The 24,852-nt window shown below is 39.7% G+C and overlaps 1 long non-coding RNA gene across 1 annotated transcript; it reads left to right on the forward strand.

Moving 5' to 3' along the window:
* Positions 1 to 20,924: 20,924 nt before the first annotated feature.
* Positions 20,925 to 23,608, forward strand: LOC106939311 (uncharacterized). The gene is made up of 3 exons (XR_001422813.1): positions 20,925 to 21,532; positions 21,964 to 21,994; positions 22,455 to 23,608. It is a non-coding gene; the product is annotated as an uncharacterized LOC106939311 (long non-coding RNA).
* Positions 23,609 to 24,852: the final 1,244 nt, after the last annotated feature.

Below are 24,852 nucleotides of genomic sequence, written 5' to 3' on the forward strand. Positions count from 1 at the left end.
TCTGCATTTTAGTAAAAGTCACTGGATGTTTGTCGTCCCTTTGTGTGCTAAAATATTGTTTTATCAGTCAAATCAAATCAATTCTCTTTTGTACAGGATCAAACTATGACGAGAAAAGATGTTAAAAAACTGCTACCTTTTAAGAAGTATTAACAGTAATCTTATTTTATTAATACATTCTGCTACAACTGGCCCTTTGAGGATATACATGATCTTGCTACGGCCCAATGTGAGTTTAACGATATGAGTTTAAGGATATCATATTGTTTTCTGTTCCTCTTCATCAGAATGTGCTACTTTCTGTTGATCAATCACAAAATCCGGTCGCCATGGAGATTGGGATTGATTATGAGGTTCCATCCACCTGTTTCTTGTTTAGACGTCGTTTCTTCTTGTCTTGTTATCAGCCTTTTGACTCGTGCTCAAGTCATTCCTCTTTCTGCCAACCCCAGCTGTGCCACCAAATCATTCCTCAATCTGCATTTATACTCTCTGGTTGAGAGCAAGTGGAGAGCTTCTTCCAATCCGCTGCCAGGTCACTGTGGGGTTTGGGTCGCTAAACAAGCACATCTGTCTTCATATGCGTGTGACAGAAGTTTGGGGCTTTTTGCGTGGAACCGTGTCTGTGCACTGCAGAAGTGCTGAAACCTGTGCCACTCCTAAATCTCTGAGTGTTTTCTAGACAAACAGGGAAAAAAAGAATTGACAGTGAAGCCTCTAGAACAAAGAGAAAAAAAAAATCCATCTTTGATCAGAAATCATAAACTGTTTGAAGAAATCTTTATCCTAACTTTAAAAAATAAGAAACTGCAAAACGTATTGTGTAATGAAATGTCAGAACAGCTGTTTTGCTTTTCAAAAAATTGTCTTCATTCTTATTGGTTTCGCTATATTTTCCTGTCACGGATCATCAGACCCTGACATCTAGCTAAACATTGAAGAAAAGCTGCGGTAACTCCGGCATCGGGACAACTCACAATTTACTCGATGCCTGTTTGAAAGCACAATGAGCGGCAGAGAAACAGCGACTCGCAGCTCTGGCAGTTATTAGCCAAAAACCCAAGACCAATCACCCTGACAGGCTGTGTTTAATCAGTTATTAGGTTTGTCAGAAAAATCCATCCCAGCATTATCTGCAAATTAAACCTCTTACTACAGCACATGGAAAAAAGGACAGAATGGAAATGAAAAACACACAAGGTTTGTATTCCAAGCAAACACACACACACACACACACACACACACACACACACACACACAAAAGAAAAAAAAACCTAGAAAGAACAACAGCTCCTTTTCTTTTGGCTCAACTGTGCTGCGGCCTGCGTGGTCTTTCTGAAAATGGGAAATGTTAAACCAAAGCAAATAAAGCAGAGAAAGAGAAAGCCCGAGATGTTTCACCCCGCTGTCTGCTCGTTTTAACTCCCTGGGAATGAGCTGAACATTAGGACCAAATGGGAATTTTTGGACCTGTTAAACGTCTACAAGGACACAAAGTGTTTTGATATTTGATGCTCTTGTCCTGCTACAAAGAGCCGGCACCGCAGCTTCACGCATCACTGATTGAAGAATTCTGGTTTATTGTCACAAGTAGTGTCTTTTTCTTCTTTTTTTTTCCAAGTTGGAAATTGTTAGCAGATTTTCTTCTTCTCTTTCAATGTCCAAACAAAGACATGAGAGGCAAAGTACTTCTGTGAGAATAACAGAAAAATTAAAATCAATGCCAAAGAAAAAAAACAAAAAACAAATCTACATGGCCACCATCTGTCGTATGTAACATCTTTGGGTCTTGTTACTCAACTCTCTGCTATCTTTTTGAAGTTAGCAGATGAGAAATCAACACAGAGAGTTGGTTACTTCAATGCTTTAGAAAGTGCAAAAAAAATGGATTGTACTTTCTGGGAGATTAAATAAACATTAGATAATGCAATAGGGACACTTTTAAACTTAGTTTTTAAACATCTAGAGTGTGATAAGACTCTGCTCAGATTACTATTTACTGAAATTACTTTGGCTTTTATCTTAATATCTTAGCTTTGAACTAAGGAGTTTTTAAAATATTGACTCCGGTTTTACTTCCTGGTTCACGTAATTTAAAACAAAAAAGTGAACACAACTGGTTGGGGCAAATAGGGTTTCATCAGTGCCCCTCTCCTCCTGTTGCTGCACCTGACAGTTACCTGCTTTTTAAAACAGTACAAAACTCCATAAGATGAAAGTGATGTCTGTTGACTTCATTTCAATCATGAGACCATAATGGTGCATTATGGTCTCAGTTCTGGGACCATTTGTGACCCTTGGAATAATTTTTGGTATTGTGCTTATGTTTCATATTTGGGTCTCCAGAAAAACCGATGCAGATGGACACTTTTTGTAATTTCAGTTACAATTTCAGTCAAATTTATTTATTTTAAAGTGGAAAACATTAGGTACAACAGAAAGCATTTTTATAATTCTATCCATGTTTAGGGGATTTTTAATTTAATTTAATTTTATTTTATTTTATTTTAACATCATGGGACATTATACAGTCAACCGAAAAACTAACCAGAATGTACCTTTCTTTTCATAAGGGAAATGTCTGAGACTCTTTTCAGACCTACAATAATCAGTTGTTTTCTTCTTTGTTACATGAAAAAAAAATGCATTTTTAATTAAGGCAGATAAAAAAGAAAAATGTAAAGCATTCGCAAAAACATTATCTTTTTTAATTAAAGGGGGGAAACAGTATGGCTGTTGACTCAGCACCATGTTTGGACATCGGTGTTGCACCGTCAAAATAGTTTAGATTTTGCTGGAATGGAGCAGGTTTGCTTTTATATTTGTGTGTCAAGCGGGTAAAAGTACTCCACATTTGAGTCAGTCCTGTCATCATCACAGCAGACAATCAGCAGCAGCTAGTTACCCACTTTCACAGAACATCAAATCAAAGCCTCAATTACAGAAGTTAATCTGTTTCCTGCAATGCTGTGGTTCAGAGGAGGCATGAGTAGCACCAAAGGGAGTCATGTCATGTTGGGCGCTGACAAACAACTCCTTAATGGGGCTTGATAATCCCATGCAGCTCTCCTACTTTGCTTCGCTGGGATCCATTATTCTGAGGACTTTGCCCAGTAGCAGCAGGAGGCGTTCGGCGGCAGAATGGGCCGCGGAGTCCCGACAGAGGTGGTTGCAAATGTAATCACAGTAGCTCGGAGCTCTGATTGACTCTAAGCAGATAAGGCTATCTTCAGGCTAACGACAGGTCACAGCAGGTACCTGACCCATCCATTTCCCTGCAATAAAGCCGAGCTCAGAGCACTGCTCCCCCGAGGCTTCAAAGGAAAAGTCCACCTAAACTTTGTTGGTCCTCACAGGACTGTGAGGACCAACAAAGTCGCAAAGCACGAAGACGGCTGACCGCCAGCCTGCCTGGTCGTCCATCTCTCTGTTGACGTTGCCTCAGCTCGATCACGCAGCACGAGGCACTCGAGAGGTCAAAGGGGAATGTCAGAAGTCCCTCTACCTCCTGACCCCCCCCTCCAATCACCAGAGGAGGGCAGGGTGCCATTCAGGTCCTGGCAGCGTGTGTCCACGTTCTGAACCAAAACAAAAGTCAAAGGTCAGAGGTCGTTAGCAGGCACCGGCTCACTGCGTCGAGCACAGGGAGTCTTCTGTTCGTCCACGTGGAACTGGAAATGAGACGGCAGCAAAAAAAAAAAAAAGGTTAGCTTCACATCGTGACAAGGAATGATGTCAAATCCAGCCAGTCAGGGGGTTCTATGTCAGGTTTTGGGGTCTGTGTTCTTTAGTCTCTTTCTTTGATTAGGTCTTGTTTAGTTCTGTTATTTTTTAATGTTTAGATTCATTTCCTGGTCCCTAGCCTCCTCTCCCACCTGTGTCACAACCCATCCTCCTGTTCGCCGACTGGCCCGGTTTAAGGAGCGCTGAAGGGAGATGAGAATCGAGTGGCATTGCTTAAGAAAGTCAGGCTTCAGTTAGCGTGAGGTGGGTCTTTCTTACAGGGAAGTCCGAGGTCAGGGTTCACAGAAATGAAGACAAATGCAGACGTGTTTGCTAAAAAACCACGCAGCATGCAGCACTGAAAAACCCAACCTGCCATTTGTAATAATCAGAACCACATTACAAATAACTGAATCAAGCGAGTTTTCGTTTATTGTCATTTGGCTTGAACCGATTGTTGTACTTTTGCCCAAAATAGAAATCCATCAAACTGATGTGGAATAAATTCTTTGATTTGCCGATTTTAATTTTAGATCATATTGAAAGATAGTCTGTTCATTTCCTCCTTCCAGATTCAGTTTTCTCAGCATTTAGTGGATATACTACAATGACAGTTAGTGCAGCAGTTTCATAAAGCTCACAATCTCTCAATGATCATTTTGTCGAATAGTGTTAATAATTAAGCTGTAACAGTTACTGGTTGAGGTTTGTTTACTCTTTACCCAGAGTAAACAAACAACAACAACAACAACAACAAACACACATGCTTCGGAAGAACGAACAGATCTTCTAGCTGTGATTTCACGGAGCTTGCACCAATCCACAGTCCTGTAATCCTGAAAATATCATTAAATACAAGTACACAGTAAAAAGGGAGCTAATTGTACACAGTTTCTTGTATCAAAGCAAACAGAAGTTTCTTAATTTTGTTCTCCAAATGTTGTATTGTTTTCACTAAAACCGATAAATATTATTTATATATATCCTACCCATGTAGTAAATTGTAAAGAAGGACTCAATAATAAACAAAATATTGTGGGATTTTTAATGACACATAGCAAAGATGCGGCGTAATAAATAAGCAATTTTCCTTTTTCAACACGCCAGTTATTGATTCTCATTTATTTTGTCTGCATGGTAATAATATGTTCAAAATAAATAAAATGAAGATTTTTCTCTTTTACATTTATATCCGAAACATTAAGAGAGAAACGGCGTGTTCTTAACCATGACGGGTTTCTCGTGTAGATTTATGACTAAAAGAAAACTTGAAAGTTGCTCACACTGTTTGATCTCTGCTTGGTATGTAGCCAGCTTTTCAATTTGCAGCCAAAAAAAGAAATTCTCCATCAACAGTGTGGCAACATGGCAATAACAACATAAAATTATAATGTATTATTGCTCAGAAAAATAAACAGAGAAAACACACACACACACACATGGACACACACACAAACGCATACAGACCATAATTACCCAAATGTTCAGTGGCAGAGGATGCCAGTCAGACTGGAGTCCCTTCAAAGCCCTATTTGCGCTGACAGACTCCTGTATCATTGTACGGCCCAACTGTCCTCCTGTGATGTGATTTACAGCCTCTCATTTGGAGCGTACAATTAGGACCTGTAAAAGTTGTTCCCAAAACGCCGAGCGCTTGTGTCTGTGCGCAGTTTCACCCCAGACCGAGCCGGATCTGAGCGCTAATAGCGGCAGCTCCCCCACAGAGGCGCTGGATGCTGGCATGCAAACACAACACACGCACACAACGCGGCACGACGACCTCCTGCTTTGCCGATCAGGAGGAATCAAGTCGCAACAGCTCCGGGGAAAAGTCACACTCACACTCAGAGATAGCAAGCGGTGGACGGTGCGGGCCGAGCGGTGGAGCGTAACTTCCACTGATGGGGAAACCAATGTTTCACGTTCCCTCTGATAACTGCGCTGGACTTTATGATTGTATTTTTTATTATTTTTTTTTACAGGTTTGCTTATGTCTGTGATATTATTTCATTAGGGAGCTGTAAAAATAACCAAAGTTTGCACAAGCTCTCCCACGGTTACCACCTCATCATCCTGCTCTCTCTTGGAGATGAAAGAAATAAAGGAGGATCTAATCCTGCTCATCTGAAGATCTATTACAGACAATAGTCACACTTAGTCGGTGTGATTAGAAACAATCTAACCTGTCATTTTGGAAAAGTTTTCAAAGAAAAAACATAAGATTAAAGGTTTAAAAAAGAAACAGCTGTGTTTCCATTACAAACGTGTGCAAAACCTTGTCAATATTCCACTACTGTTGACAAAACACAATTTTGCAATTGCGTTGTTTCCATTAAATAAGAAACACAATTTAAAAAATAAATAAATAAATAAATAAATAAATATGTTTTTTTTTGTTTGTTTTTTTTTACACGATAAGTCATTAACAAGCATGCCAAACTATGATCTTTCAATTACTTCCTGTCATCTTCTTCTACGTGGTTTCCGCCAGTGGCAACATCCGGTTGTTGATCATGTGACTCATGTGATGTGAAAAAAGTGTTTCCATTGCACCTTTGCGAAATGATTTTGAAAAACCATCTCATAGCACCAACATTTTCTTTTTGTTTTAATTAGGCAAAATTATTTTCAAAATGTCAAATTATGCGGTCAAAGGAACCACAGTTAATGTCGGTACGCACCTGCTGGATTCGGTTCTATTTCGGATGCTCACCGTTTCAGTGCCTCTCTCTCTCTGCAGTGAGTGAAAGCATTTGACCTCATTCTCTGATTACAGCAAGCTAAACAAATCATCCCTAACTAACAGCTGTGGGTGTCCTGGGCTCACAACATCCCCGCAGTGCTTTGCTAATAAGTGACCTAACAGATGGAAAGACAGAGGACGTTTGAGAGCAAATGAGCCAGTTGAAAAAAGGAAACTGCATTAAAAGAAGATAAAGTGCTATTGAGCATTTTAACTGGAACTGCTCCCACATGTGAAGTTCTTTTAATTATGATGTCATGGAGAGAGAGAGAGACAGAGAGAGAGAAAGAGAGAGAGAGAGAGAGAGAGAGAGAGAGAGAGAGAGAGAGAGAGAGAAATTTGGTAAAAGTAGAGCTAAATGCTTACAGGGTACCAGTGTGATAGATACCGAGGAAGTCCTGGATATTAATGGGAGATGTGTTGATATTAGTTGTGTTTGCTACCTGAAGTTAGTACTTATTTTCACGTAATTTATCCCTTTCATGCATAGTGGTCACTACAGTAGACAGCTGTCTAAAAGCCATGTTCTTGTGCTTCTTGTGGATTTTTATGTTTTAAATGCACACAGACCACTGAAATGGACACTAATGCATCATAAAATACACCATCAATTGCTGGCCATCAGCTGCAAATCCAAGAAATTATTTTTGTTAAATCCAATATGGCCGACAGACAAAAGCATGCCAACCGACCCGGTCTTTTCTTCTACTGTAGACGGTAAAAAAAATATTGTGACATCAGAAGATAACCCCTAAAGAACAACACTACTGATGTATTTTTCAAATAACAACTTCGTATTTGGAGAAAATTACAATTGATCACCAAAAAATAATAATAAAAAATAAAAATAAAAACATTTTACTAATTTTTTTTTACACTTTAAGAAAATAAAAAAAAATGGAAAAAAAATCCTGACACAAAAGGATTATAATTCATGCATGAAAGGGTTAAATTAAAAAATATATTTTATCGCAAATACTGAGAAGTATATTTTAAAGTAATTTACAAAAGTGTTTCCTGTAAACCAAATTGCTGTAGGTACCTTGAAAAAAATAGCACCCTGTATTTCATACTCTGTGAGTAAACAGAGATCTTGCATAGAGTAACACTGTAATACTCTCTGGTGGCATGTAGGTACAATTCACTTCATAAAAAGTCACATCCTTGTAGGAACCCGGTAAGTATCACTATAGACACATTTATGACTTTTTCACCAAAACCCAAACATGATTTTGACTTCCAGGATGTCAAATACAAACCAGTGTCCGTAACGTCTCTGAATCGCACTCATCTCTCAGGTGTAGTTCGAAAGCAAGGCCAAACGTGGCTCCAGAGGAATGCTGTAGGGGGCAGGGGCCATCAGCCCAGCCCTGCTTGACCTCAACGACTCTGTGCAGCAGGCAGATAGACCTTCACCCTGTAATCCCACCACAACAGGGAGCAGCGGGGACGGCTCTGGTAGCTCGGCCTCTTGAAAGAGAAGAAATTCCCTGCAGGGACGGACTCCAATAAAATGCCTTTGTTCCCCAGGGAGCGCTACATCTTAGGTCCTCATCAATGCTCTGGTTTGGGATTTCAAGAGAAACTAAATACCCCGTGGCTGCGTTTGTCTCATGCTCTGAGTGAAAGGGAAGATTAGAGTGTGTAGATTTATTAGGCTGCTCAGAGAGTTCTTACTGAGTTTATTAAGGGAGAGCTGAGTGATAACTTGTTAAAGAGCCAAGGCGCAGGACGACGCCGAGTTCACTTCCGTCCCTTACATTCAGGATTTTTACGAGTGCTGCGGTCGTGTTGGGAACATTTAATTTAAAGCAGTTTTTAGTCTTATAAAAGGAGAACCATTCTGCTTATTCCTCGTGTGAAAAAAACCATCACACATTTTTAAAGGCTGACACAAAAGGCTTTGGACGCCTGAAGTGAATTATTTTGTTTTTCATCCAATATTGTCAGTTGTGCATCCCAGCCTTTAGAGTTGGCCTTTAGGGTTGGTGTTGGTCCAGTACACACACACTATCTTGTTGCTTTTGTTCAAATAAACACCATAGAGAGTAAAGGCTCTCCCATATATCACTCAAAGCCAAACAGTCGATGAGCGGTCAAGCAGAGACACATCTCTAAGTTTCAGGTCAGCAGAGTTTGAGACCCAGGGTGTATAAGGATCAGTCAGTATTACCAGTGTTTCATTGGGTCGCTGTAGGTTTGTATGAGCCCTGGTGGTTGGATGGTGCAATTGCCCAGCATGTGCTGGGTACTTATAACAACGTGATTCATGATTACATAACTTGTGGGGTCGTCAGTTCCAACATCTGGTCACAGTGACGCCCTTACTTTCCTCAGTTGTACGATATGACCGCTATGTCTCACGCTAGCCCAAAATATCACCATGATCAAATCTGTCATTTGTAGAGAAACATTTAGGGTCTCATCAAAGGGACGTCTGTCTCACGCGGATCAAGATGATGTCAACGTGAAGAGGTACAGCGGACCCCAGCATTCAAGGGGGTTAGGATCAGCGAACATCCAAAATCCATGAATTCTCGAGACTCCGTCTAAATACATTTATTTCTGCCTATTTTAGTAGTTCAAACACCAAATATGCCTTAATACACTCAATGAAAACTGTCTCAGCAGTAGTGAAGAAGCTACCGAATAAGCTAATATCCACACCCTCCCAGCCAGTCATCCATCCGTTATCATCCACTTATCCCAGGACCACTTGGGTCAGCTCCTCCGGAGGAATCCCAAGGCATTTCCAGGGCAACCATGAGTCTTCCTCAGGGTCTCCTGGACCACTTCACCAGGAAAGCCAAGGATACGATGACAGAGTCGACCAAACCAGCGGCCTATCGGTTCAATCTCATGTTGGCAGTTTTAACAATTACGTTAATTATTTCAGCTGCATTTTGGGAGGTTAGGTGAATGTCGTCGCTAAAACAGTAAATCAAGACTGAACGTTTCTCAACTCAACGTCGTCCACTGCAAAGACCTACGGATGTCCTTTCTGAATCACCAAACACAGTGAATGTTTGCTGAGGACACAGCAAACACGAAACGTATTCAGACGTATGAAACGGTGCAGGTAGCTTGGCATTCGGTTTTATAAACTAACCCTGCTTTAAAAGTTTCCCCAACGTTCTCCCTGATGTTTCGGCTGTGTCCCTTGATCTTCGCGTCACTGTTTGTTTCTTAACAAAACTCGGTTGCGAGGCTTTCATATTAAAGTTTTAGAGAATTTTCTTTTTCTCGTCTCTTGTTTTCCAGTGTCACCGAAGCAGCTGGAGTCACGAATAAAGAGCGACGTGGAATAAAAATCTCAACAGTTTCCAGCTGTCAGATCTCTGTTTGCATGCTTGCATTGGCCAGTGTACACACAGTTTCACAAATCAAAGGTGGAACTTGTCCTATTGCTAGTTTCTGTGCTCAGACGCTTCCCAGTTTGTAGTTTTTTCACATTTCAGTCCTTTAACAGTTCAGATGATCGAACCACATTCAATCATCTGTTGTTCAAAGTCTAAAACACAGAACTGATCAATTCTGCACTGAACAGAGACCCCCCTTAAAAAACAGCTCAAGATTCGCAAAAGGAATGTTTTTTTAATCCTTTTTGTTAACGAGAACACACTAAAATAAAAAATAAGGAAAAGTAAAATCCACTGGACTTAATTACTCTACACTAATTAGAGAGGCTTTAAAATACAGGTTGGGATTTATGAAACCGGTCACCTTAGTTCTGAAGCCAAAGAAATTGTGGTTTTAACTTTTCCCAAATCTCTTGCTGAAATCTCATCCCATCTCATTCTTGTGAACCAGCATCTCTGGATGCATGTCAGCCATTTGCAGTAAATCACAGTGGGTCCGGACTGTTCGTTCTACGTTCATTCGTAATATGACAGACTTCTTCAGTGTCCAGCACACATGCGCATTATGCATGGAGACGTGATCTGACTCTTTTGCACATTTCTTGGATTTATTTGTAATGAAAACACATTATTTTCTGTTACAGTCTTGTATAGTACATTATTATTATTATTATTATTATTATTATTATTATTATTATTATTTATTCCCACTGCTACTACTGTTATTGTCATTGCAATTTAGTTTTTCTGTATTGTTTTGAACACTTGAAGAACTTTTTCTTGCATGAGTCTTTATACCTGAAGCTACTGTAACACCTGAATATCCGCTCTGCATGACAGTAAACACTGTTTCTATTCTACTCTATCCATCTTACAATAAAACAAAAACAATCTGGGTGTAAACAAAAATAATCTGTTTATTTCCATATTATAAAAACAGCAATGAATTTAAAACCCTTAATGTTGACTGAAAGGGGAAACAAATAATGTAAAACACAAAATGTGTCATTTCAGTAATATACATTCAAATGATTTTAATCAACAGTCAATCCAGTTTAAGACTTAGTCAAAATTATTATTTGATAGAAAACAAAAATCCTCTTTCACCACATAGCACGAATAGCTTCGTAATAACAGTAGATGTGCTTCAAACCATTCATTTCTTTTTTGAGGTCACTCAGAAGTCAAAAAGCGTTGCACACCATTTTTGCTATGCAAAACCAATAAACATAACGGTAGTCGTTTAAAGTCTTTGTTTGGACTAAATTATTAGGTGCTAACAACTGCTCCCGTTTGACTCCTGTCACGTTTTTATTCTTTACAATAAAATTTCTCCCTGCAGGCAGAACGACAAATAATCACGACATACGTAATTGTGTATTATTATAGAAAATTGTGACTTCCCCCCTTTTTTTGGATGCGATTTTTAAAGTATGTTTGGTTTCGTCTCCTTGGAGACGACTGAGGGGCTTCTGCAGGTGAATGCAGTTTTTCTTTTTTTTCTTTTTTAAATCAGATTCTGAGTTTCAGTAGGCAAGCAGCTGAAACCGTCTAATTATCACCTCTTCCTCTTTGGTAAAGAGCTCAGAAGAGCAGAGAGGAGTTTCGTTTGCCAGCAGGAATTGCAATAATATTTGTTCTGCTGCCGCCGCATTAGCCCTGCAAGTCTGAATCCGCTCGGCTCGTTTATCTCTCTATCACAGGCTGACAGTGGTCTAAGCTTCATTAAGCCGAAAGGACAAACACAGAGGAAACTACCATAAAAAACTGCCAGATTGCATTTGTTAATGATTCGTCATATGGACCTGTTTACATCTAATGAATACATCAGCTTGTGAAAGAGGGGAGGCCACCAGGAGAACAATAGCGAGAGTAAATATTTGATCCATCTTTCATCTACTCAGTGTCCAGCTGTCAGTCCGAGTGGAGGATGGCGGGACGGGGGGGATTCGGAACATTGCGTGCCGTGAGCGTATAACTACTCAGAAACAGCTTGTGTGAGAAATGAAATATGGTTTTAATTGGAGTCTAAATGTTTATTCCTATATGGAAGACACATCAAAGCCACGGCCGAGGCTCTGTGTACAGCTGCGGTCGCTATCAGAGTCGGCTAATAGTGTTTACCTTCAGCTGATGAGCAAATTTTCATTGTTGAATCCTTCAAGCAAACAAACACATCTTGCTCAATGGCTGTCTGTCAGCGGGGGGGTGTCTCGGCAGCCACTTTTCATTACTCGGCTCGGTATCCACTGAGGAGTGGGGACACTTGTAGAGTCCAGATATTGGGCCCACAGGAGCCGGTTAGCTGGGAGCGTCGGTGAGTCGTGGCGGCCTCGGCGGAAACCGAGCCGGATCGCTCAGAAACAAACCGCTTTTGTTCTGTTCAGCATCACTTTAAATTAGGCTCTGTTCTCCTACGACTTCATTCTGGGCTACAATGAAAGTCATCCAAACCTCCTGTGTTAGTTAGCTGAACGAGCACACACTTAAACATTATTTTCAATTGTACTATAAGATTAATATTTATTTTAAGTTAGAAGGATACACATTCTTGATCCAATTTGAATGAATAAAAATGTCTCATCCATTTTTTTCAACACAATTTATCACAATGACTTCTGCTCAGAAGCAACACAACGTGAGAGGACAGTGTCTTCAACCAGTGTAAACTGTTTTACAATGAATATTTGCCTTGAAAACACACAAGAGAGGTCAGTGTAACCCACTTCCACCTCATACGGTGCAACACGGGATCCAGAAACCTGAGCCAGTTCTCACTCCCGCCTTTTTCTTTCAGTTATTCTTAGTGTTAACTTAAAAACCCCTGTTTACTTTACTCTTGGAGACATATTAATAAAAAGGTAACACAACTTACTACTCTGTCAGTTTATTGTTCACAAATTCACACATTTAAGTTCAAAATCTAAAACTTGCAAGATTTATCTGATGTAAAGAGTAGAAGTGAGGAGACACAATTAAATGCTTTCTTCTATTTTTTAGACATACAATGTGAGTCAATAGAACCTCATTTTACTGAAGCTACAGCTGCTCTTTTGCAGGATGTGTCAGTTTTGCACATCTGGAAAATTACCTTTTTTTTGGAAGAACAAGGAGATCGTCTGTAAATCATTCATTCTTATTTGAATTTAGGCCTAGACTTTGACTGGGCCATCCTAACACCTGCTTTACCATTTCATTGTAACTCTATTGTCCCTGTCCTGCAGGAAGGTAAACATTTGCCCCGGTCTCGACTCTTTATCAGCCTGTAACAGGTTCAAGTATTGCCCCTGTATGAAGCTCAAACCATCTTCCTACCGTAGCCATTTAAACATGGGCATAGTATCTTTAGGTTGTGACGTGCCACACTTTTCAGATTATTAGACGCAAAAACATAATAGTGAAAAGCCTGCTATAATTTTCCTTCCTCTTCATAATTGTGTTTCTTTTGGGTGTGTTTTGCGTAAAAATCACTACAAAATACCTTGAAGTTTATGTGCGATGTGATAAATTGTGGGAAAGTTCAAAAGAGTCTGAATACTTTTTTCCCCCCCAGCCATGGAAATTGAAATGTAAAAGTTTAGAAAACGAGAAATCAATTTAAAAACAGGATTTCTTGAATGTATTTTGACTCTCGTGTCTTTGCGACTGCAATGTGAGTCACGTGAAGAAACGACAGTAAGCTAGCGTCCAGGCATTAAGCAACAAAGTGTTTTAACTATTATTATTTTAATGTCACAGTACATTTTGTTCTCCCTCAGCCTGTGCCTTTATAACGTGCGCAGGGTGTGGTTTTACTCTGTCGGGTTCAAAAGTTAATGGATGTCCTGAAAAATATGTAATCATGCTTTGCTTTGAAAACCCTTGTTCTGTTTCTGCTTTATTCCCACCATCCTGGGTAATTCCTAAAATTAAAATGACAGAAAATATAAATTAACCACCCAGTAAAATTACAGGATCTGCCTTTTGGAGTCGCTGCTGATAGCTGTCTGAAGGGTCCTCTTCATGTTTTGTCCAGAATGTGTCTTCCGTTAAAATGCAGCATTATCTGACCACACTCCACTGCTCTACTGTGTGATTTGGGCAAATGTATGATTTCTTTAAATGGTGTGTGCTTCAAGGGGTGCATTTTATCCAATGGAAGAAACTATCAAAGTCACATTTACATTAAGAATTATTGAGAGTCAATCCAGACGAAATCTGATTAATAAATAAACTATCTTTATGATTATATTATAGTTATCTATGTCTGTCGTAACTGCAAACCTTAAGAGAAACAAATTACTTTCTTTCTATGCATTCCCACGTGCCACTTATTTGTTGAATACTCAGTTTATTCGCATAGCATCTCTTATAACTAATGTTGTTCCAATACACTTTACAGGGCAAACGTGTAAAGTGAATATTCAGAAACATAAAGTCCTTTCCGTCCAATTATGTAGACCGATTCCTACCATGTGTGTTGGTAGAATAAAAAAACAAACAGATTTAGCGGCTCTAAAAATGTTATAAATAATGAGAAATTTGTGGAACAATAATGTCCTTTCATGCCTTCAAAGTTTGTGATTAAAATAGTGAGTGTATGCTGGGGTCAACACCGTGGAGTGCCTTAATTTTACAGTGACATCACCCAATCATTTTTCTTTTCTCTTAACTGACCATCTGGGAATTAAATTTGAAATCCTCTGAGTGTCCCTAATTGGCCACCATTATAGGTATTCCCCAAATTAATCCTAAACTAAGTCATGCCATCACTTTTGATTTCAAGCATCTGGCATCTCGAGGTGAGTGACTCTTCAACAGCACAGAGGAAAATGTTGATACATGGAATTTGTGAGCTGAAAAAGTTTTTGTCTAAAAACTGCAGCACACTGACTTTTGTAGCAATCATTTTATTTATTCAAAATGAAGGAGCTGAGTCGTTCTTTACCGAATGCATCACAAGTTAGACGAGCAATAGAGTGATGGTCTGTAATATCTGGTTGCATAGCAACCGACTAACCCAACCAGAGGCAGTATTAGCCATGTCCACTGATTTTCATAGGTCATCAGATAAGTGACGATGAATTTATGGTTAGTTTATGTTACATATATAGCAAAAAAACATATATTTTGGAAATAAAATATATATATATTTTATATTTATATATATTTACATCTGCTAAATTTTAATTAAATGTTGATACATTTAAATAACTGCCTATTTATAAAAAATTTTCACCTCTGTATCCAGAGCGGTTAGATTGGTTAGGGGTTTTTTTTTTTTTTTTTTTTTTTTTTTTTTTTCGGTTTTTTCACTCTGTGCTGAACTGGCCTCAGCTGGGTTCACGTAAAAAGCCTCGCCTACTGGACCCATTAAATTACCCCGCTGGGTTATTACAAAGTCTGAATACTTTCTGTGAGAACTCATATGAAAGAACGAGTAGATTCAATCTCAAAACATACTTCAGGAAGGTAATTGCATTTTTTTATATGACAAAATAAGTTGAGCTAAACCTAACAGTGCGATATTTTCACAACAACTATGTCACGGCAATTATCTGAGTAATTTATTGCACTCGTTTTATTAAGTAAATACTTGAAGAAGTGTATTGCTCAGAGTGTGTGTCAGTCGCTGACGCAGTTAAAAGAGAGGAAAAAAATAAAACATGCAAAAGAAATGTTGATTTATTAATGAGCTTGAACCTGTAATTATCACACACACATCATACTATTGGCATTCCTTCAAGAAGTAAGGAGACGTCCAAATACGAAACGGGAACAGCTTATCAAATGTTTGTTAGTTTGACCTGAAGGTTTTACAATTAATATAATATCTGATGATGGGGTGAGCGGGTTTGGATTAGATTTAAAAACATCAGGGCTTCATCAGTTCCCAGCAAGCACTGGTTGTGGCTCACCACATTGTCAGTGAGGCAGAGACAGTTTCGCCTGAGAAACCGTCATGTCACACAAATCAATACAGCCACATTGCTCCAGAAATACCAAGAAAAACCACCAATCCAGCGCAGTTTGTCATCTTCTATAAAACTTTAAGCTGCATTAGGTGAGAAGAAAGTCAAATGATCGACGCAGGAAAAGCTCTGTTTTCAACCTTATTTAATCTTTTCAGCTTTGTTTGTTTTGGGGTGAAATAATAAGGATGCAGGTTTGAACGTGCTAAAGATTAGAAAGGAAGAGCGCCTGAACTTGTATTGGCAAGGTGTGCAAACAGCAGCAGTGGTGGTACGGGGATGTAAACTTCTGTGTTTGACGAGACTTTTTAAAGAACGGTGGATATTCAGAGGCCTGAGGGAAATGGGCCACTGGGTCTTGTCAGATTTGCAAACCAGGGAAGCAGGAAGTCATGGAAGACTAATTTAAAGCTGGTACTAAAAAAATATATATCTTATTTCTTCTTTTGTTTCCTACACTTAATAAATATAACAAGTTAAATGGTAGATTTTCTTCTTTAAAAAAATAAAGCACTGCTTGAAGTGGTTAAAGAAGCTACACATCCCAACGCTGCTGTCCAAAGTTAGACTCCAGTCTTTGGTTCCTTTTTTGTTTTACCTCCTTTTTTTCTGTCAGTTTGCTGTCGTAAAAAAGCCACTGGTGCCAAAAAAATTATTTGAAACCCCCACAAAACATTTGATGCGCTGCGTTAGTGGAGAGGCCTCGTCTTTGATGCAGCAGTCAGCGGTTTGAGTAAAAAGCTCAATGATCTTTCCACTTTTCTCACAACTCACTTTGCTGTCTCGCAAATAAAGGCCATCAGAGCTAATAAAACTATAAAAACACAGAGAAGTTTTCCCTCTGAATTTGTCTTTTTAAATATGCTTACAAGAAGTTGAAGACAGATTGCCAAAATAAGAACTACAATAACAATCTCATGAAATCAGCAAACTTTAATAAATGAATAAACACGCAGCATCCAGCTGAGTAAACCGCATAAAAAAATATATCATTTACAGATCTTAAAACCCAAACGACTGACGATCGTCTATTTTTTTTAAAGCATCGACAGATTAGAAATCGCGTCTCTCCTTCTCCGTGCAGCTTGGACATTTGTTAGACCTCATGGCATAAGCCGAGGTCGTACGTTTCCCCAGAACTGTAGTTATTACCAGGAGAATGTGGAGAACCACAAGAACGCTCTGATTACAATTTGTAGTCATATCTCAATTTGTCAGTCCACTTAAAGAGAAATTCCAAAGTGAAAATGACATGAAAGACATGAATTTCACCAAACATGGCTGTGGTTGAGTAAATATAATTTGCACGCTGACAGATTATTTCTGTTGCACAAGTTATTAATGATCCGGCGGGTTCAGAAATCTCAATCAGGGGGTTTAGCATACATCCCACGGATGTACACTGTACAAATAATTTTGAACCGTACGTGATGTATTATTCTTATTATTTCATTTCAGCCCCAGGCGTCTTCTGGGAGCAGAAGGTGCAACTGATTAATGTTTCTCCTGACTCTGTGAACATGTGTTTTAGCGATCCTCCTTGGGCAGCGGCTGCATGCAGTAAACTGGACTGTTTGTCCGACTAGCGTTGGATTATGATGGACGAGGGAAGTGTGGGTGTCATTAGGCTACTACAAGAACTTTAAATATACACTGGAAAGTCACTGATAAAGAAAAAAAGAAACACAATCCTCATCTATACATTCAGCTGATGCTCAGCTTTTAGTTTTATGAAAGTATCACGAGTACGTTGGCGAACGTGTGCAAAAACGGCTTGTTTGCGCCGTGAAAGGTGAAATTGTAACGGTTAATTTTCATCCTGAACTGAATTTGTACGTGAGAGTCTGAGAGAAATCACACCAAGAAAATACATAAAACAGCCTTTTTCCTGTTTAGCGAAATGAAGTCAAAGGTGATTTGATTTTTTTTTTAACTGTTTTTAGCGACTTTATGTGTTTATCATGTTAACTTTATCACATTAGAAGCTCTCTTAAGGCCCAAAATGCTTTGGAAATAGCGTATATCTCACCAAGACAAATTCTTACTTTTTTTTTTTTCCTAAAAAGTACTTTATGTGAAATATATGACAGTCTTCCTACCCCCTGTTTCATGACAGCAAATGACTGAATGTTCGTATTTTTTATTTCTTGCTGGCAGGCGGTAAGCAGACAGAGTTCAGCAAAGGGGATTAGAGCTGCTATCAGGCAGACGGGGCCAGGAGGGTCCACAGGAAATGATCACGGCCTCATGCAGGCAGGTTAGGGGCCAGAGTCACCAGACCAGCTGCTGCAACCAGGAGAACAAGAGGAGAAACGCTGAGAAGAGAAATAACATAAACGTTTAAGAAGTCACAAAAGGAAAACCTTGACACAGTGGGAGAGGAAAAGTTGGTTTAAAGAAGGAAGGAACTATGGTAAATACTGGAATCCTTTTCAAGCACATGACATACATCTACTGGGGAGCCTAATGTTGAGGTTTGACCCCTTGATTTATTAAGTTTCCTTGTTCTGGAGGTTTCTTGGGGTCAGGCAGAGGGTAGTGGTTCATAAGTGCTGATAAATCTCTCCGGTTTGGCTGCTCACACACATTGCTCAGGCATGTGGAGACAGAGGAAGTAAACCAGTTTGATTCCTCGGCACATCACTCCCCGTGCAGCCGAGGTGTTTTCTGACTCACTGAGCTTTCATGAGCAGCGGCCAGCGCCCAGAGGACGGGAACCGCTTCCTGCAGGAGGAATCGGGCTCAGTGTTGGACCGTCGTGTGCAAAGTGTTTCCACCCCTTCAGCTTTTGACCACACACCAACCAGAAACGCTGACTATCTATTTAATGACAAAACACAAATGGTGCTCTGATTTGATGACGCCAAACCTATGGCAGGAAGCTAACACAATCCCCACCATCATACATGGTAGTGGTAGCATGGTAGTGGTAGCATACTATGGGAATGTGTTTCTTTACAGGGAAGCATACACCAATAGCTTCAGTGGAATGGTTTGGACCAATGCATACAAATTTCTTAATACAGGTTTAATCTAAATATTAATTGTAATTAAAGTTTTTAGTGATTGACTATTCTTTCACGTTTGGTTTAAATGTTGTCTCATTAAGTAATCAAATTAATTTACTTTAATGTTCTACAAAAATGATGCAGAATGTAAAGATCCAGTTGTACAAAGATAACTAAGAGGTTTATTTTAAGCGAGGGGGCGGAGCCTATTCAAACTTAGCCTTGCAAGTTCATCCATAGCTCTGAGTTTTTCAGTTTTCAAGAAATTCCTTTGAGCACAACATATATACATATACATAAATAATAAAAATATAAAACTGATACCGGGTCACAACACATGATGTGTCATTGACGTGTGTCATCAGTCAAAATTTAACAGTTTTGTGATTCAACGTTAATTACTAAATTACCAAAGGGAGAACTAATGTTTATGATTAGATCTTTAGGGTCCCTCAATGGTTACTATATAAACTAAATATTATAAGTAGCTTTAAATAATGTTATACTGGTAATTTGCTTAATGTGGTTATGTTAGTTTACCTTAAAATAGTACTATTATATGAAGAAATTTCTGCAAGCTAAACCGTTTTTGGTAAAGACTGATAAATGTGTTTGCTACAAAGTTACCACAGCTAAACCTGCTTGGTTCCATCTATGTGTAAAAACTAGAATGGTTCGAGGCAACCTGTTCGCATGCAGTCAACAAACTCGGGTTCAGAGTGTATGGTCTAGTCAAAGTTCAAACCAAAATCTAAATTAGAATCAGTAGCTTTAAAATCATACCGTTCTGAGATACCTTCCATCAAATCTGACTGAAACTAAGCTATTTTGTAAAGAAGAGTTGGCAAAACAACTTTAGTTTAAAGCTGAAAGTAACATACCCAAAATACCCATAAGCTGAGTCAGGGGGCGACGTAGAAATGCACAGCACATTTTTTCAGATTAAAATGTGCAAATGAATTCGAAGGCCCATTTTTCTACGCTGATATGAGCAATAAAAGTGAAAACTTTTATCCCGGAAATTGAGAAGTTTGCCCTCGACCTGTTTAAATTTAACTCAGTAGGCAACACTCAGAGCAGTTTAGCACAAGCTGACTATCGTCTATCAAAACAAGAGCAGAAAATAACAAACAGAGAGGGAACCTGAGATTCCAGACATGCATGCAGGATCCCCTCAAGACGGGTCTGAATCAAAAAGCCACACAGTCACATCGTGGCCCCCCTTCAACTTCCACAAATGCGGCACATCTATCACACTGACAAGATAGTTGATAATTTCTTCCTCCACACCCTCAGGTCAACAGTTTAAGCTCGCAACTTAAAGTGTCGTTGGAAATAATTAGCCTCCTTCTTTATTCTGAGCGGTGCCACAGCTAACCGGCCTTAGCAAAGCCCCAGGTGTCGTTTGGCAGAGAGCAAAGGACAAATCTGAGAGCTATTGAGGTTGCGGCATTTTTCAGAATTAGGCGCCCGAGAAAGATTCCCCGGAACCTTCTTCCCGTAATCTATTTACCTTCGGCAACAATCTCTAACTGGCAGTTAGGAAAGAATGGCTCCCATTGCCAAGGTCTCAGACACAGATGTTTGAATCCAATTTAAAACCTGGAAGGAATGCAGACTGACAAAGCTGAAGCTGAAACGGTACAGAGGGGCGTTCAGGAACGTGTACTGTACTCACGATAACAACTCGCCCCTTTTTGTAGCCCTGTTGACGAATTCAAAGGCCGAAGAACCGGTTCCCCTTTCCTTTCGGCGTTCTAAACAATCCTCTGTTTGTCATCTCTGGATCAGCATCTGCTGTAGTTGTTTAAATGGCATCACCGCTTTGACCTCCGACCGGTTTGTAAACTTTACCAGTGTGTGTTTGACCAGACAGCTCCTCTCTGACCAGGACAGGCTCAGCAGTCTAAATACGAAGTCAACCCAATTCGGTCTGATAGACTCAAGGCGTATCTGTGAAATATCACTGGGATGACTGGTTTCGAGAGCCATGCCACAGTCCTCATCAAAGCGCTCTCAGGAACGCCAGCCAAAACAGAGCCGGGCTCACAGCTGCAGCTAGTTGGGGAGTTGGCTTGATTTAATCTGAGCTAAACATGATCTGATTTAGAGTTAATTTGGCCCTGGTGTGGCTGAAGTTTGGTACGACAGTCGAGCCGACAAGGAAAAGTGACCTTTGACGAGGTAAAGAACTTCGCAAAGGTCTTTAAAGGGATAAAAGTGCACTCCTGTCTGCAGCTGCAAACAAAAAGCAGGTACAACACTTTAGTCTCATCTCCCAGAGAAGCACTCAACGTTTAAGTGGAGCCTCCACATTAGCAGTTCACCCCTGGCCCTGCGTCCACCTGTCACGGCGGAGCAGTGATCGAAACGTGCTGGCACGAGAGCACACAGGAAATCCCTCCAACAAAACACCCGACAGGCTGGAATGTTGGCACCGTGTTGGTACACAAATCAAACGGCCTGTTCGACTCAGACTAAGCTCAGCGGCGGCCATGTGACACCAAGAGGAATGCTGGAGTGTGATGTCGGGTCGGAGGGGGTCAGCCAGACGTGTGTGTGTTTGGAGTACACAGGTGGAGAACCAACAAGTTTAGCAGAGGTTTTTAAAAGGGGGGATTTGGGGAGCAGCTGAGGCCGAGGTGCTAATTCCAAACTGTTCAGCCGGAGAGAAGTGTGAAGGTCTCAGTGTTGAGGACGCCAGCTAAATCTGAAACTCGGTGTCCTTAATGTCTAGAATATTAACCAGTAAGTAATATAATATCATTTTGCATTGTTTTGTCAGAAAAATTCTGTTAAATTGTTGGTTAAAACCAGTTAAGTCAGTTATTTTGCTAGCCTAGCATGTACAGTAAAAAAGTTATAATATCTGTAACAAGACTTTTTCAATCATTTGAATCTGAATAACAAAATTCATACATTAAACAGAGTGAAGCCTAAAATTATTCATATCCCTTACAAATTTACATTTAAAGTTATTTTTTACTCAAGCAAAACATTTAATGATCTACTTTAAAATATGTATTTATCAAGAGAAAAATATTTATGGGCATTAAAGCCCTTAAATCCTTTAGCAAGCTAGCGTTGCCAAATAGCATGCTAACTAGCATTGGTGATGGACTCCAAATCTCTGAGGCTGTCCTCCTTGCCATTTCCCTAATCTTTTGCTGTCTCCACAGATTTTCTATCAGATTAAGTCAAGAATCTGTCGTAAGTGTACACTTTGTAAACTACAGTTTTTTTTCCATTAATTTTTGATGTAAGTGAATGCTAAACTAAGCTAGCGCTAGCTTGTGCTAGCTACTCAGCAAACACAACCCAGTGCTAGCTTAGGGATGCCAAATAAAATGTCTCTATGTAATTTTAAGTGAATAAACTCATTCATTATTATGAACTAAAGTCCTTAATTCAACCCCACTGATGGAGTTTGCTATAGTGAATCATTTTAACATCTTACCTTTTACTTTTTCACTTTGGCGCAGAAGAACATTGATGTTTGATCAGATATGTGTGCTGTTTTATTTCACATAATGCTTCTGTAAAGTTAAACATTAATTACTATATATTTAGAATAGTGCAATGCTGCATTATTTGTTGAGGAAAATCTTCTTTGTCATCATTATCGTTTCAAATGAAAAAAAAAAGTAACATTTTTATTCTATTGTTCTAGTTTTATTCAACAGCATTAAGAGCTGTCATCAGAAAGGATCTGCTGAAAGCCAAGTGTGTTCCTCTGGAATCTCAGATCGCGGGATGCTGAACCAGCACAGCTGTGAATTGTGTTGAGCTGCGGAGTGAAGATTGTGATGCAAATGCTTCAGGGAGCAGAGTCGTGAAGGAATGCACCGCTGTCCAATCCTCCCAGCTATGCTGTGTTTTCTGCTGCAGATCAGGGTGGAAAGGAAATGAAAGAGAAAAGAAATCTGCCATGAATCTGCAGCGGGCATGCAGCACGGAGAACCGGGGATTCTGCTGCTCTGGACACGACTGTCACTTTTAGAGCATACTTAGGTGTTAAAGAACATCCTGAAAAGCATGTCGTTTGCCCCGCTTGTGTTTATAAAAACCTCTTAGGAGAGAAATTGGAGGACGAGGTGACGTTTTACCTGCAGGGACATTCATGTCTCAGTGCTGAGCGACAGCAGCGACTGGCTCAGCGCAGAGCAAGAACAAAAACGTGTCATCCTCTGAGCCGTGCTGCAGTTTGAATTGTTTTAACTCGGGCGCAGAGATCTGTGACGATACCCCGACATGACCCATTAAAAGGAATCTCTCCCTCTCACACACACACACACACACACACACACACACACACCAAGGGCTCCTGCGCCTTTCAGTAATGCAAGACTCTGAAAAAAGGACAAATGTTTATTTCCCTTCTGGAGATCTAATGAGATCATTAGTTCCTGCCACCTCCAGCATCCTGCACACATGCACCGCTCCGTGCTTCTGCTTGGCCTCAGCTCAAAAACAAAAGATGTAAATATTAGGATTTGGCCATTAAGAACGAGTTGGAAATGTGGAAAGAGCAGCAGGGCCACGAGAGGGGGAAGAAGGACAAGTGAGGAGAACCGGGAGCTGTGGCAGAAAATCTGAGATATCCACAATTTTTTACTTCTCAGCTCTCAATAATGATGAGCTGTGGGACAAAATGTTACCTTCACCTATTCAATACTCGCATATTCAATATCCACAGTATACTTATGATTGCTATTCTCATATGCAATTGTTAAAAAAAAAAAAGTAAAATAAGCCAATAAGGAAGGTGGCAGTGTCTTTCCTCAGGAATTTGTATGAATGATTTGTATATTTCAACACTTACAGTTGCAGTAAAAAAAAAAAAAAAACAAGCTTCCATGCAGCTCACCACGTGTATCTATAGTTTTGTTACATGTCTTAACAAAATTTGGGTTACTAATAATATGAATTAATTGAAGATCTAATTAACGATTAAAGACAAATTGTGATATCAAGACTGTTAAACGCTGAAAGGAATAAAATTTTTTTTTTTTGTACATAAAGACATCAAATCACTGGTTTTGTTGAGAAGTGAAGAAATCTGTTGCAATCCTAACAGCTAATGAGATAGACAAACTTGTTTAAGATAAATATTTGGAGTTGAAAACGACTCAAACAGAAAAAGTATATATTTGTGTGATACAGTTAGAGGATGATGATGCCCTACAGGCCTTCGTTGCTGCTGAACAACTCCCTTGTTATGAAGAAAATGCTGAATAAATTTTGCAGTGAGTTGCCATTACTGTAACTTTGGCTGGATCAGGACGAATGCACAGGACTAAACTTAGCAAAATGTTGAGAGTCAATGGTAATTATTTTTTATTTTTCTCCCTCAGACATTAACATTTTCTGTTTGATGTGCTTAAATCACCTAAAGCAGCCGATTTGTCAGGATTTACTCACTTTTCCTACAAACTCACAACATCTGTTCACCACTACTAAAGAAACTCATTCTGATAATGAGCTTAACCTCACCTCGCTTTAGAAAACCCAAGCTATCCCTTTAAAAATACCCCTATAGCCACTCGATTGCATTTTGTTTTTGCTTTTTTTTTTTCTTCCTACCTTTAATGGCTACCCTGTCGTTTAATTTAGAGCATTGATCGGGACAATTACATGAGCTAATGCGGGGCAGTAAATGCCCCCGGGTTCCCCGGCTGCTCCGGTGCGTTCACACTTTCCAGCTGCTCGGTTATCATTTCATCAAGAGGTCCAAACAAGACCACACAGACTGCTGCGAAATGTTTTAGTGCAGGTTTAATGAGAGCTCTTCCAGGAGTATTTATCACTACAAGATTCTGTGACCGCACACATTAAAATGTTTATTGGTGGATGAAACAAGTTCCTCCCGCCATGATGTATGCCGAGTTGGACGGAGGGAGTCTGAGCGTTGCCTGCTCCCATCTTGGTAGCGTAGATTCAGATGCCCCGGCTGAAGGTTTTTATTGCACAGCGGGGAACCAAACCAAACGCATGAACTTTATACAAATGTGCGCATCAACATCGTGATTGCCCATTTTTCTACACCCTATATGAGGGTATTTACAAAG

Source organism: Poecilia latipinna, unplaced genomic scaffold (assembly GCF_001443285.1).
Source record: "Poecilia latipinna isolate Pla-1442-1.1 unplaced genomic scaffold, P_latipinna-1.0 Scaffold2827, whole genome shotgun sequence".
Taxonomy (NCBI): domain Eukaryota; kingdom Metazoa; phylum Chordata; class Actinopteri; order Cyprinodontiformes; family Poeciliidae; genus Poecilia; species Poecilia latipinna.